This window comes from Onthophagus taurus, chromosome 1 (assembly GCF_036711975.1).
Source record: "Onthophagus taurus isolate NC chromosome 1, IU_Otau_3.0, whole genome shotgun sequence".
Taxonomy (NCBI): domain Eukaryota; kingdom Metazoa; phylum Arthropoda; class Insecta; order Coleoptera; family Scarabaeidae; genus Onthophagus; species Onthophagus taurus.
The window spans coordinates 11,167,706-11,179,811 of record NC_091966.1 but is presented as its reverse complement, the minus strand read 5'-3'; the positions used below and the strand labels follow the sequence as shown (position 1 = coordinate 11,179,811).

The window sequence follows — 12,106 nt, the reverse complement described above, 5'->3', positions numbered from 1 at the left end:
AAATCTTGAGTTAAACTTATCTGAAAATATTCGTTACACATTCAAAAAAGCAAGCAGTTTTAAAGGAGTTTGTTAAATATTAAAACCTTGTTAAATATGGTGCTAAATGTACAAAAGGGCATACACATTTTCAAATACGTCATGATAACTGTAAGGATTTAATCACACCGACACGATTCCACCAATATGGCACCTTGTTACAATCTCTGTACCACTTATCATTATGTCACTACACCAACTTAGTAGGTTCGCCTTGACTTAGAAAGTAATTACCTAGCTTATGAACACATGAAATATGATAATCAGGTTGGCATGATGACATATAATTTAATTTGTGATACTTCCCAATATGCCAATTTTTTCAACAAGCTTTTAATTTCTTAACTTAAGAACTAAAATCAGATATCTGGATAACTAAGAATACCCTTATAATCTCTCGAGGCCATTTTCGAACTTTATTTTGAACGATCAATTGGTTTGACGCAGTGTGCATGTCGTCGTTATTTCAATGTGCGGTACGTTGGAACGGTGCCGCAGTGCCATTGGCGTTACAAGTATTACTTGGTTTTATTTCGTATAGCTTTCGCCGCACGCAATTACTGCCTGTTCTTGTTAAAATTTCCAACTTTATTGTAAGTTAAATAATGTCGAACCTGGATAAGTGGGTATAGGGGAAATCGAAAATCTTTATAACCAGAATCCAAACGCCAATCCGAGTACTTCACTTCTTTATTTGGGACAATTTTAACTTTATAAGTAGGTTTGTTAGGAAAAATGGAAATGTTTCAACGCTCTGAAATTTTGTACAATCTAAAATACCTTAGCTACAGCGGTGACGGGATTCAAAAATCTTTAACGTTACCACAGAACTCAAGACGTATGAGAAAATCACGATAAAAAGAGAATGCATAGATCATGTGCAGAACAAAAGGTGATGGCTTAGGTATATGCAGAAATTGTAAGTGCAAGTTTCGTGGTGTTCGTGGCTGAAAGTTACAAATACTTTGGAACATTTTTGTCATAATCTCCAAGTATTACAGACCAACAAATTACTATACACAAAGATCTGATTATCCGATTTTCTCACCCAGTGGGTGCGAAATGGATACACTCATAACAATAATGAATGTTTTAATGCCATCGTCTGGGTATTAGTTCCCAAATCTAATTCATAGTAGTAAAGCAATACTAGATATAGCCACGAACATCTCTATCGGTATTTACAACGATTGATTTGCATTAATTATGCAAATATTGGATACTATGTGCATAACACTTATAACATATGCTATGAGATCAACCCGAAGCAGCAAATTTGCAAGGCGAGCAGATCCTTGTCTACCGTTGCAATTGGAGCGACTGGAGGAGGATGGCAATCTGGGTAGCCGTTTGTATGGTGGGGGCATTACAAATTAATGGTGTGTTGAATTCTTATTCTCTCTTCTTTACACTCTTCTTCAAATCCCTGTTTCTCATTCCTTTCAACTTCGATGACAAACGATGATAAATGTCTACTTGAAATATTAAATTCACAACATTTAAACTATAGAACTAGATTTATGCAGCAACATTTTGCAAATAGTTCTACGTGTTATCAAGAATCAAAGGAGCAAGAGCTTTTAAATAATTATAGGAGTGCCTTGCGTTGTCTGTTACAGGCATCCTCCTTATAATAGGGTTATTCGACCACTATATAGGGTCAAAATGGAAATTTAAGTTAACTTTGTTGAGGAAGTGAATAATTAGATTTGCTTTAATTTCGATTTACAAAATGTTTTAATTCGAAATATTGAATACTAAATTCTATATGATGATTCTTTATGATGATATTCTTATTAAATCTTTTCTAATATTTATAAATTTTTGGAATATCTTTTCTAAGTATTGGTTAATAAAGTAGAAGACTCGAAGCCATAGTTGGACACTTGGAATCAATCTTCAAACATTTTTTAGTAATTTATCACAAAGTAAAGAAATATATTTGAATTCCTCATCAAATTTAGTAATTTTTGATGTTGAGTTAAACTAGTAGCTGACTTTATTTGGTAAAACATTGAATTGATGACGCAAATTTCCAAATTTATCATCTCCCGGTTAACGAAACCCGCAAATAAAATCCTAGAGTAGTATCCCAAAAATAGCTTTTTCATTTAATTTTTCGTGCTATCGTTTAGAAATCAGCGCCCGTTATTTTCGTCTGCCACCCATTCATGTGTCGGTCAAGCCAGTCCAAAAATATACCTACAATTCCCTTTAAACTTTTTACATTCTAAAAAATTTCGCTCTTTGAACTCTCTTACGTCATGACACCTCGCAAAAAAAAAACTTTTTATTTCCTCAGCGATGTCGGTCACGTTAACGTGATTTTAAAACTTTATGATATCGAGATATGCGGTGTGTATTGGAGAAGTTGAAAATTGCGTTCTTGGTCCATTGGCGTGCATTTTATAGGCGCCATAATTCTTTAATGTCAACGGACACCTTGAAATGTTCCATTGAAACAGAACGAACTGGTTACTGTATGATTGAATTTACTCGGTTAAATGCATCCACCTACGTAGTTTACCCGAGATTTTTCACGGTCATCGTTTTATACTGAACGATTTTTACGTTGCATTACACCATCACTAAGGAATTGAAGTGAGAAGAAATAGCATCTATTTAAAAAATGGATTTCAAAAAAACTTTGTTATATTAACATAAAATATCACCTTTTATCAGAAATGCGCCTCAAATTAAAATAATTTTTACTGGCATTTCCTCCGATAAAGTCAGTAGTAAATTCGTAAATATTTGTTCGTAGTTCATTCATTCGTCATTCTCGCGATTCAAAACGATAGGAATTTTAAAGATTTCAACAAAACTGTACCACGTGAAGATAATTTTTTATCGGGTTTTGGTTAATCGCGTGCAGTAGTGATAAACTGGTCGGTTTCAATAAACCATATCTATCTATGTAAACGAAAAAAGTGGGCTGACGACGACGCATTCGAATCGATTTGGCCTCACTTGAACTTTTCGTAGCATTGCAGATGCTACTACGTGCATGGTCCAATTACATTTCCAAATATTATCTTTTTCTTGCCAAAAGATCTTTTATTTATTTTCTGCTAAGACATTTTAGATTAAATAGAAATAAAAAGAATCATTTTGGACAATAAAATTTGTTTTATGGTTTCGATTTCCGATACAGAAAAGTGGGGTGGTTTCTGTCAATATAAACGAACGGAAGCACATCTCCATATATTTTCAGTACGTCTAATACAGCATATAGGTTTGGCGAGGAGGCGCTGAAGCGTCCGCATCAACCGGATATGGACGTCCCTGGTTGACGTCAGCCCTCGTAGTCTCTCCGTTCGATTCATTCATGTCGACATTTGCTTTGGCTTTACAGTTTAAATATAGTATAAACGTTTCGCTCCCGGAGAGAAGAAAACTGTTTAGCTCGATTCAGAAATACAACAAAAGTCCCCCTTCGAACGAACGTGCTTGTTAGTCATCAATACTAAATTCGAGCCAACCCAAACAGAATTTCCTTCACAAAATCGATGAATGACGAATTTTTTTGCGTTGATTTAGAACTTTATTAAGGAATTTTCATAAATAAGTCTTGAGAAATTTTAATGAGTTCTGATTAAAATTATATGTAAATAGTTATAGCAATTTTCTGCATTTTTAATTAAACTTATTAGTCTGTCAGTGGCGATATTTATCTTCTCCGGGTCGTTGTACTCTCCGTTCTTGCGAAGAAGCAGTTATTTAGTTACCAGTTTCTTGAGAGGAGAACACACCTCTATTAAATCATATTTTAAAAATATTCAACAAATAAAATAACGGTGGTTTTTCTTCAGTACTTATAGGTGGCTTTTATTATTAAATATTTTTGTCAACCCAACCCATTTAGAAATATGTTCAGAAATAATAAATGGTGTAAACGTTTTTATTTGATATAAGTAATAAAATTTTCTTAAAAAAATATTGCAAAATATTTGTATAATTTGTAAGCTGACTTTTTAAACGTAGACACACGTTGAGTAACCGATTGTTTGAAATTCATGTTTTATATGTTGAATCATACAAGTTTAAAGAAATTCAATTTGATTCATGAGTAATAATCACTTTTAATCGAGATTATTCTTCAAACGAAAACAATTTGTTCTATTTTGAACTGACTTTGACACAATTAGAATTATCTCGTTTAAAATAATATTGATTTCACAGCATCATAACTATGGTTTAACTCTAAAATATAATTACAACATTAATTAGCCTTTAATTTACGGAAGTTGTATTCTTTTTATTTAGTCTTTATTCATTGCCTAAAACAGTTGAAAATTTCAGGAGAATGTTGAAAATTTCGAAAAACCATCATATTTTAGAGATTAAAAAACATGAAGGTAGGTGGACCTGGAAACATTGAAGCTGAATTAGTAAAGAACGGGAGAGATAAACTATTTACTATGATAAGAATGGAAAATACGGCTCATGTTATCAATCCATAAAAAAGGGGCTCAGCAGAAATGCGAGAATTATCGGGGCATAACTATTATAGCTACATTTCGCCAATTATATGGAAAAATGTTAAAGGATCTGATACGAGAATATAAAGAACAGGAAGCAGAAGAACAAAGCAGATTCCGCGCTAGTAGATCGGGCATAGACAATATATTTCAGATTATATCGCCACCAATAGAGACACGCATTGACTCTTTATAGATCTCCAGAAAGCATATGATAACATATTTCCATATGTAAACTATGGAAAGTTCTGGAGGAAACACAAATTAATCACTTTGATAAAAGCTCTGAAAGATCTCTATAGATTTCCGATTTTTGTTTTTGTTGTGCTACTGCACAACAAAGACAAAAATCGGAAATAGAACATCTTCAGGATTCTTGGTGTCGAAAGGGCTCAGACAGGGATGCTGTGTCTTACCCATCTTGTTCAAAATATACACAAATATACAAAACAATATATGTTCTCTGTCCATGGACATCCAAACAATTAGAAGAAAAAGTTAACTAAAAGAATAGGGTTAGAATTAAATGATACTCCAGTATTCACTCCGGTACAATTTAAGAATAGACTAGATTTTTCCCAAGATTAATACATATCATATACATAATTATATAGGTTTATTTGATTTTTGTTTGATCAACGTTTTTTACATTCATCAATAAAAAATATTCACGTATTTATATGGTTGATGAATTAAATAAATTTATTCCTATTTATTTATCGCTGCAGACTATTTATTACTTTTGTAATTGCTCGGAGTGTATTTCTGGATTATAAGAAACATTCAATGACAGCTGCAATTCTTTCCTAACAGCTGCAAATGTTTCAATTAACGGTAGCTTACGGTAAAAAAATATTGACAGTTACACAAAATCTCGGAAAAAATTCTTTATTTTTGCAATAACTGATGTTTCTAGATCAAAATTTTAATGACTAAATTGTTATAATTTCTTATTGATATTCAAACTACCAAATTCATTCAATTCAATATAATGTAATGTGAATAGATCTTATAGGAGGATACCACAACTTTTAACTCCTAAGAAAGATTTTTACTAAACAGCGATTACCGCACATTTCAGAAGAATATAAAAAAGAGAAAAATGACTAACAAGACAAAATTGGTAACCATCTAACCGAAGAAAGAAGGAAGTGATGAAAAGATGGGAAAGATATATTCGGAACTGCTGAATGTAGAGTACTGGACTAAACGTGGAACTGCCATCTTTTGACGAGACAAAAAGAGCAAGGCACCGGGTGAAGATGACTGGAAGAGATCTGGAATTTGAAAGAAACAACCAAAAACGCCGTTCGTAACTTTGAAAGCAAAACCGTAAAATATTCAGACCATTGACAGAGGAGGAGGGAACACGAAGAACAATTAATCTCGAGCTCTAGGACTTAATAGGAGACCAAGAAGTCATACGATTTAACAAATCGCAAAGACTCAGGTGGGCTGAAAATTATATTAGCACACAAATGTAAAACTGGAGTAAAAGGTGGCAACAAAACCACAATGTATAATGAACTTCGAACGATGATAATCTCCATGTAACCAAAACAAAAAGAAAATTTTTCCATTAATGTTTGTGCAGGAGTTTTCGGCAGTCTGCGATTTTTAATGGCTTTATACATATTTAACAAATTGACGGGACAAAAGTACTTGGATTGCCGACGAAGGGATTAGGATGACCTATTCACTCAAATATAACGCAGAACAAGACGACTTCATTTCATTACAATAATCTAGTTCAGTATCATCTTAATCAAATATTTCCTGAAACATGCTGAAAACATATTTCGGACATGAATACTTGATTGACCATCGTGTATACGATGATTCTGTTACAGACATATATACTTTCTTTAATATTTTTTATACAGAATTAGGCCTGTAAGGATCGGATAATATTTTTGGACATCCATATAAAAATGGCAGAACGATCAAATTTAGTTGTACGAAAAAAAAAACTGTTTCATCACACTATCATAGGCATGTACAGAAGAAAATATAGTGCGCATATCCAAAGGGAAAAAGTTGTTGTTTTTCTTTTAAAATGCAAGTTTTAATTTAGCATTACATTTTGTGCAGAACATTTCTGTTTCTTGCAACACACTTTGGGGAATGCTACCTCAAGCCATGCATATTCTACAGTGGGTAGCTGACCATATATTGTGCTATTATTCTGTCGCATGTTTGATATTTCTCTAGGTGTGCAAAACGCCGTTAAACGGTTAATTTTTGCCATTTTATTTATATTCCAACAATTATTTTACGACCTGGACCGTAAAAATAGATATTGCGAAAATTTTCACAATTTATTTATCGTGGACATCGATATTTGTAGTCGTATTTAAGCGTGGACAACTTTCAGATGTAGTTCATGGCAAACATTAAATCGATTTTCTGATTAAAATTTTATAATCAGCAATTTTATATGCACGTGTTGCACCGTTTGACCCTCAAATTGATTCGAAAGTATTGATTTCAAATGTAAACTAAATAGAAGTGATAAATTATTGGATTAAAATGAGTTTAAAAAAAGCTTACTAAAAAATGTTACTCATAAATTTACAGACTTGTGTGTTACGGTTATTTATATATATGCAACAAATCAAAATTTAAATATATTCTTGAACATTACAGTTTTATTCGCTGAATATTTTACTGAACATATTTCACTCGTATATAAAAAATGTGATACTAACAAGTATGATGAATATTTATTTTGTCATGAATATTTAACAAAGTTATTTTTATGGTTACATACCTGAAGTTTAAGTATATCAGGTGGATTTAGTTACGTAAAGATATATATGAGTCAATTTAAGATCCGCTTTATCATTACATGCCAATTAAAGTATCAAAGTTCGTAAATTTAATGAATTGCAAAAACATTAATTAAACTAAGCGTATTTTAATTTAAAGAACAAAAAAGAACTCAAAGTTTTTTAAAGATTAAAATTAATTCAACAATAATTTATTAAAAAAATAATTAAGTGAACAAAAAAATATCATAAAATTCCTGAATATAAACGAGGAAAAAGTAAACAATTACATTTTTAGGTCGCATTCTTCACATATTACGAAAAAAAAAACTTTGTATATAGCTCAATTGGAATGTTTTGCGTTTTACGTAACACACACACAAATTACCACAAGCTTGAAAAATCTATTCCCTACGGTATTCGGTTCTGCCAAATAAATGGTTACCATTCTAGAATTTTTAATCACGCCGAGTTTTCATTTTCTTTAAATACTTGCGTCATTCGATCTTTTTTTACAACAAAACCCATCCCATATTCGTAGAACTATAAAAAACGTCATAACTCCTAATGATCATAAAATACAATACAATTACATTGAATACAATAAATATACACCGTTCAATCCAAACTAGTAATTATTAAAAAGGAAACGTACATACCTACATCATACAGTCAGTGAGGTTATATTAAAAAAATGTTAATTGGGTATACTTTATTTACATGATTTTCCAATTGTAATAAAGTTTATTAGTTATAAACAGTTATAGGTTTACAAACAGAAATACAGGTTTACCACATTCCTATTTAACTCAACAAGCTCATTAAATGAAAACGTTAACATGGTTTAGTTTCTAAAAAACTTGTTGTTATCGCATTAAAATAGTACAAAATTATTTTTTAAATAGTTTCGTTTAAGTTGAGCATTTAATGTACACTTTGTTCCAGTTTCTATTAGAGAATAAGGGTTATTATCGTTAATAGGTTACATTTCACGATTTTAAAATGAACCAGTTAGGTTAAAGACTTCTTTTTTACCTAGATATTTTTGTAATAAAATCACCTTGTTAATCAAACAATTTTCTCTTATCAAATTCATTAAAAAAGTAACACGCAATATATCTCGTATGAGCTGTTTCAATCGGAAATGGTTCGATTAAAATTTCAACGTATTGTTGTTTACAAATGTAACGAAGCTATTTTTAGTTTTACGGTTATCGATTTTATATTAAAGTTTGATTTTTAAAAATTTTCTATAATATGATTCCAACAAAAATGTAAACAAAATTGAAATGAAGCAAACTAAAAATAAATAAAGACCTCCGTAACACGTGTAATTCAAATATAAACATAAACGATTCCAATTTGCATTGTTGGTATAATTTCCGCTCTGTTGACACAATCGTTATTTATAAGAGTTTAAATTGTCAATCTTTCTTAATACTTAATCATCTTGAAAGGTTTATCGTACTTTTATATGAGTATATAAAATATTGATGTGTTCATACAAAATGATTGGACAGTAATTATCTTTTACTTTTGATGGAGATTAAAATATATAGTAATAATTGTTGCCAAGTAAATACAACAATCAGTACAATTCTAAATATAAAACGTAAATGTCTTGTTTTCAGGTAAATACACGTTAAAATAGGTCAGTTTTATTGATATTGAGAAAGAACATTGACGATTTCTGTAAGCAGAGAATAAACAAACCTAACCTGTTTTTAATCACCTAACATAATAATTATTTAATAATTGTTATTAAAAATCTGATCAATCTAAAATATTATGTTAAGTAATTTCTCCTCTTAAAATACTTCCCTTAATAATTAAAAAAAAAAAAATAAACAAGAATTTTAATTAAATAGAACAATTTTAGTTGGATTCACATTGAAGAATTAATTTCATTGTTTGGTATTCTACCATTTCACATGTTCTTACGGAATACTTAGTGAGTGATTGCTTGTGGAATGTTCCGGGAAACACGGTTTGAGTAACGTTGCCCTACTTACTATGTACTCGCTTAATTTATTGTAAGTCACAAGGGACCATCTCTAACTACTACAGATAATTATCAAAATTAAGTAAGAAAAATTTAATTTCATACAAAGTATCATATGGTTATTTATTGTATTCACCTTAATTAATTAATATCTTGAAAGTGTAAGTGTCTATAATAAAGACTATTATAAACGTAATCAAATTTTTGATGAGTAAGAATAAAACTGACAGAAAAATTGAGATGTCGATGTAAATTTATATCACAAGACTGAAAAAGAATATTAATATTCTTGCTCATCAAAAACTTTACTACGATTATATTATTGCATCTCGAAAAATGTACAAAAATCTTGGAAATGAGTAAAAAAAAATGGAGACATTGTGTTTCTTCAAATGAGGACGAAATAACTGAAGAAATAAAGGTGCAAGATAACCAAAATAGGAACGAAATAGAAGAAATTATTGATGCGCTACAAGACAGTAAAAATGATATAGAGAATGCATTGCTATAATATAGAAGAAAACTAGGAGTGTAAGAGATCTTCAAAAAAATCTGCTTTTGTAGCCCTGCGATTTTCCACAAGATGAATTAATTGGACCATATAAGCTGTTCAAACTACTTTTTTAAATGATATTTTGGGTAAAAATTTGAGCAAACTTGATAATACTGTGTCCTGAAGAATCCCTAAAAACCACTTACCGTCATTTGGAATGAAATTAATCTCCAAAGGTGAGTTTGCTCACACTACGCCGCTGTTGTACAAAATAAATAATGGAATTATATAAGAAACGCAAATTTGCGTTTTCATTATTTTTTAAGAAAGAATCTAAAAATTGTCTAATAACTGTATGGTTTTCTCTAATACCGAAACTATTAGTGCGATTATGACATTGCCGACAAAGTAGTAATGACCGATGAGCACATTTGCATTCAAACAGCGTACTTACGTTAGTAACAAAGAAAACAACGCCTATGTGTGCAACTGGTTCTTTATTAAAAAAGTAACCTTTTCAAACTTTATCTGGTAAGTTAGAATCTAAGCAACATTCAGACACTTTATTTATTTGCTTGATATCAATGATTTTGTGATTTTTATGTGTTCGATGGGAATCAACCAGGTGGTCAGATTGTTCAGGCGCGCGGAGTGACATTGATTCATCGATTGCCGGGATCAATCAACCAAAAACCTTTGAAGCTGCGTAAAAAAATACAGAAGATTTTTGGATTATAAAATACCATTTAGTACGCTTCGTAATAAATACAATGGTATTCGTATTAAACAAAAAGTAGTCATTTTAATGTGGAAATTGGGGTTTGGTTGAAAATTTGCGGGACATAGATTAGGCTCCAAAGGAGGCATTTCAAAAAGTCGCCATAAACATTAAAAGATGTGTAAATGTTTTAATTGAAAGTATCGAAAGTTATTTTAACAATTTAAGGGAGACATTACGCGATCTTACAACGTTTTCAACTATGACAAAATAAACTTACAAGACGTAGGTAAAAAAAGTGTAATTTCGTCATTGCACTAAGTAACTTGAATACCCCCTACTATACTTCAATTTTATAAAATCGCAACCAATATAATGATGTCTGGGTCAGCTTTTGGTGTATTATATTGCCCTCATACGTTATATATAATGCAGAAAAAATGTGACAACAATGGATTGAATTGAGTCCCAAGGGTAAACCATGTTCTAATGATAGATGCTGTAGTATTAGAACCCGTTATAACAGAATAAATCATGCATGCATGGATGCTCAACGTTTACAGATTTTTTCGGAGCACTTTTCTTTGACTACTCCAATTACGCATGCTTTGATCTCCATCACACGAAAGCTGGCACGAGTTGCAGCCTCTTGTTCAGTATTGAGTTTCCAGTAAACGAACTTTGCTGCGCTTTCAATCCGCGCTTCAAAGGTTTATATTTTTCTGTCCCCAATCATCCTGTATATTTTGAGTAATTTTGAAAATGTTTCGTTTCATAAAACGGTTTTGGCCCTTGGAACTTACCCATGCTCTATAGGATTAAGGTCCAATGATTGGGGTGGATAGTCAAGCTGTTTCCGCTTATTTCACCGCAGAGCATGTGTAGCAGTGTGTTTCGGATCATTAGCTGCAAACTATCGCGTAAAATAGCGATACATTTCCTATGATCCATACCTTCAATAAATGTGATCGCGGCATCAAAATGTATGACCATAAATACCGAAACAGTTCGACTTGTGCTACGAAGTAAAGGCTACAGCAGTAGAGTTCCCAGAAAAAAGCCATTTATATAGGAAACAAATGCGAAAAAAAGAGTCGATTTTGCTAAATTACATGAGCAAAAGGACCTTCTGGCATACAATTGTATTTTTGGATGAAAGTAAATCTAATATTTTCGGTTATGATGGCACAACAAAAGTATGGAGAAAGAAAAACGAAGAGATGAATAAGAAAAACTTGAAAGCCACAGTAAAGCATGGCGGAGGAAACGTGCTGGTATGGGGTTGAGTTTATAGAGACAATTATGGACCGCCATGTATATCTGAACAGATTGCGAACTAATTTAAAGGAATCGGTCAATAAATTAGGATTGGGATCATAGTGGATATTCCAACACGATAATTATCAGATACACTCACCACCGCAGGCACCAGACCTTAACCCCATAAAGCACGTATGGGAGCTTCTTGACCGCAAAATTCGGAAGTTACATATTAAAAATAAAAACGACTTGAAAGCTGCAGTATTACGGGAATGGCAGAATATTTCACCAGAAATTGTAGTTAATTTAGTTGATTCCATGCCTTGACGATTAGCGGCAATTGTT

General features: G+C 31.7%; 1 protein-coding gene across 2 annotated transcripts in view; it reads right to left on the bottom strand.

Moving 5' to 3' along the window:
- The window catches only part of LOC111420486 (SNF related kinase), a 55,519-nt gene that overhangs the window by 42,238 nt on the left and 1,175 nt on the right, over positions 1-12,106 (bottom strand). The gene's annotated exons all lie outside the window — the stretch shown is intronic.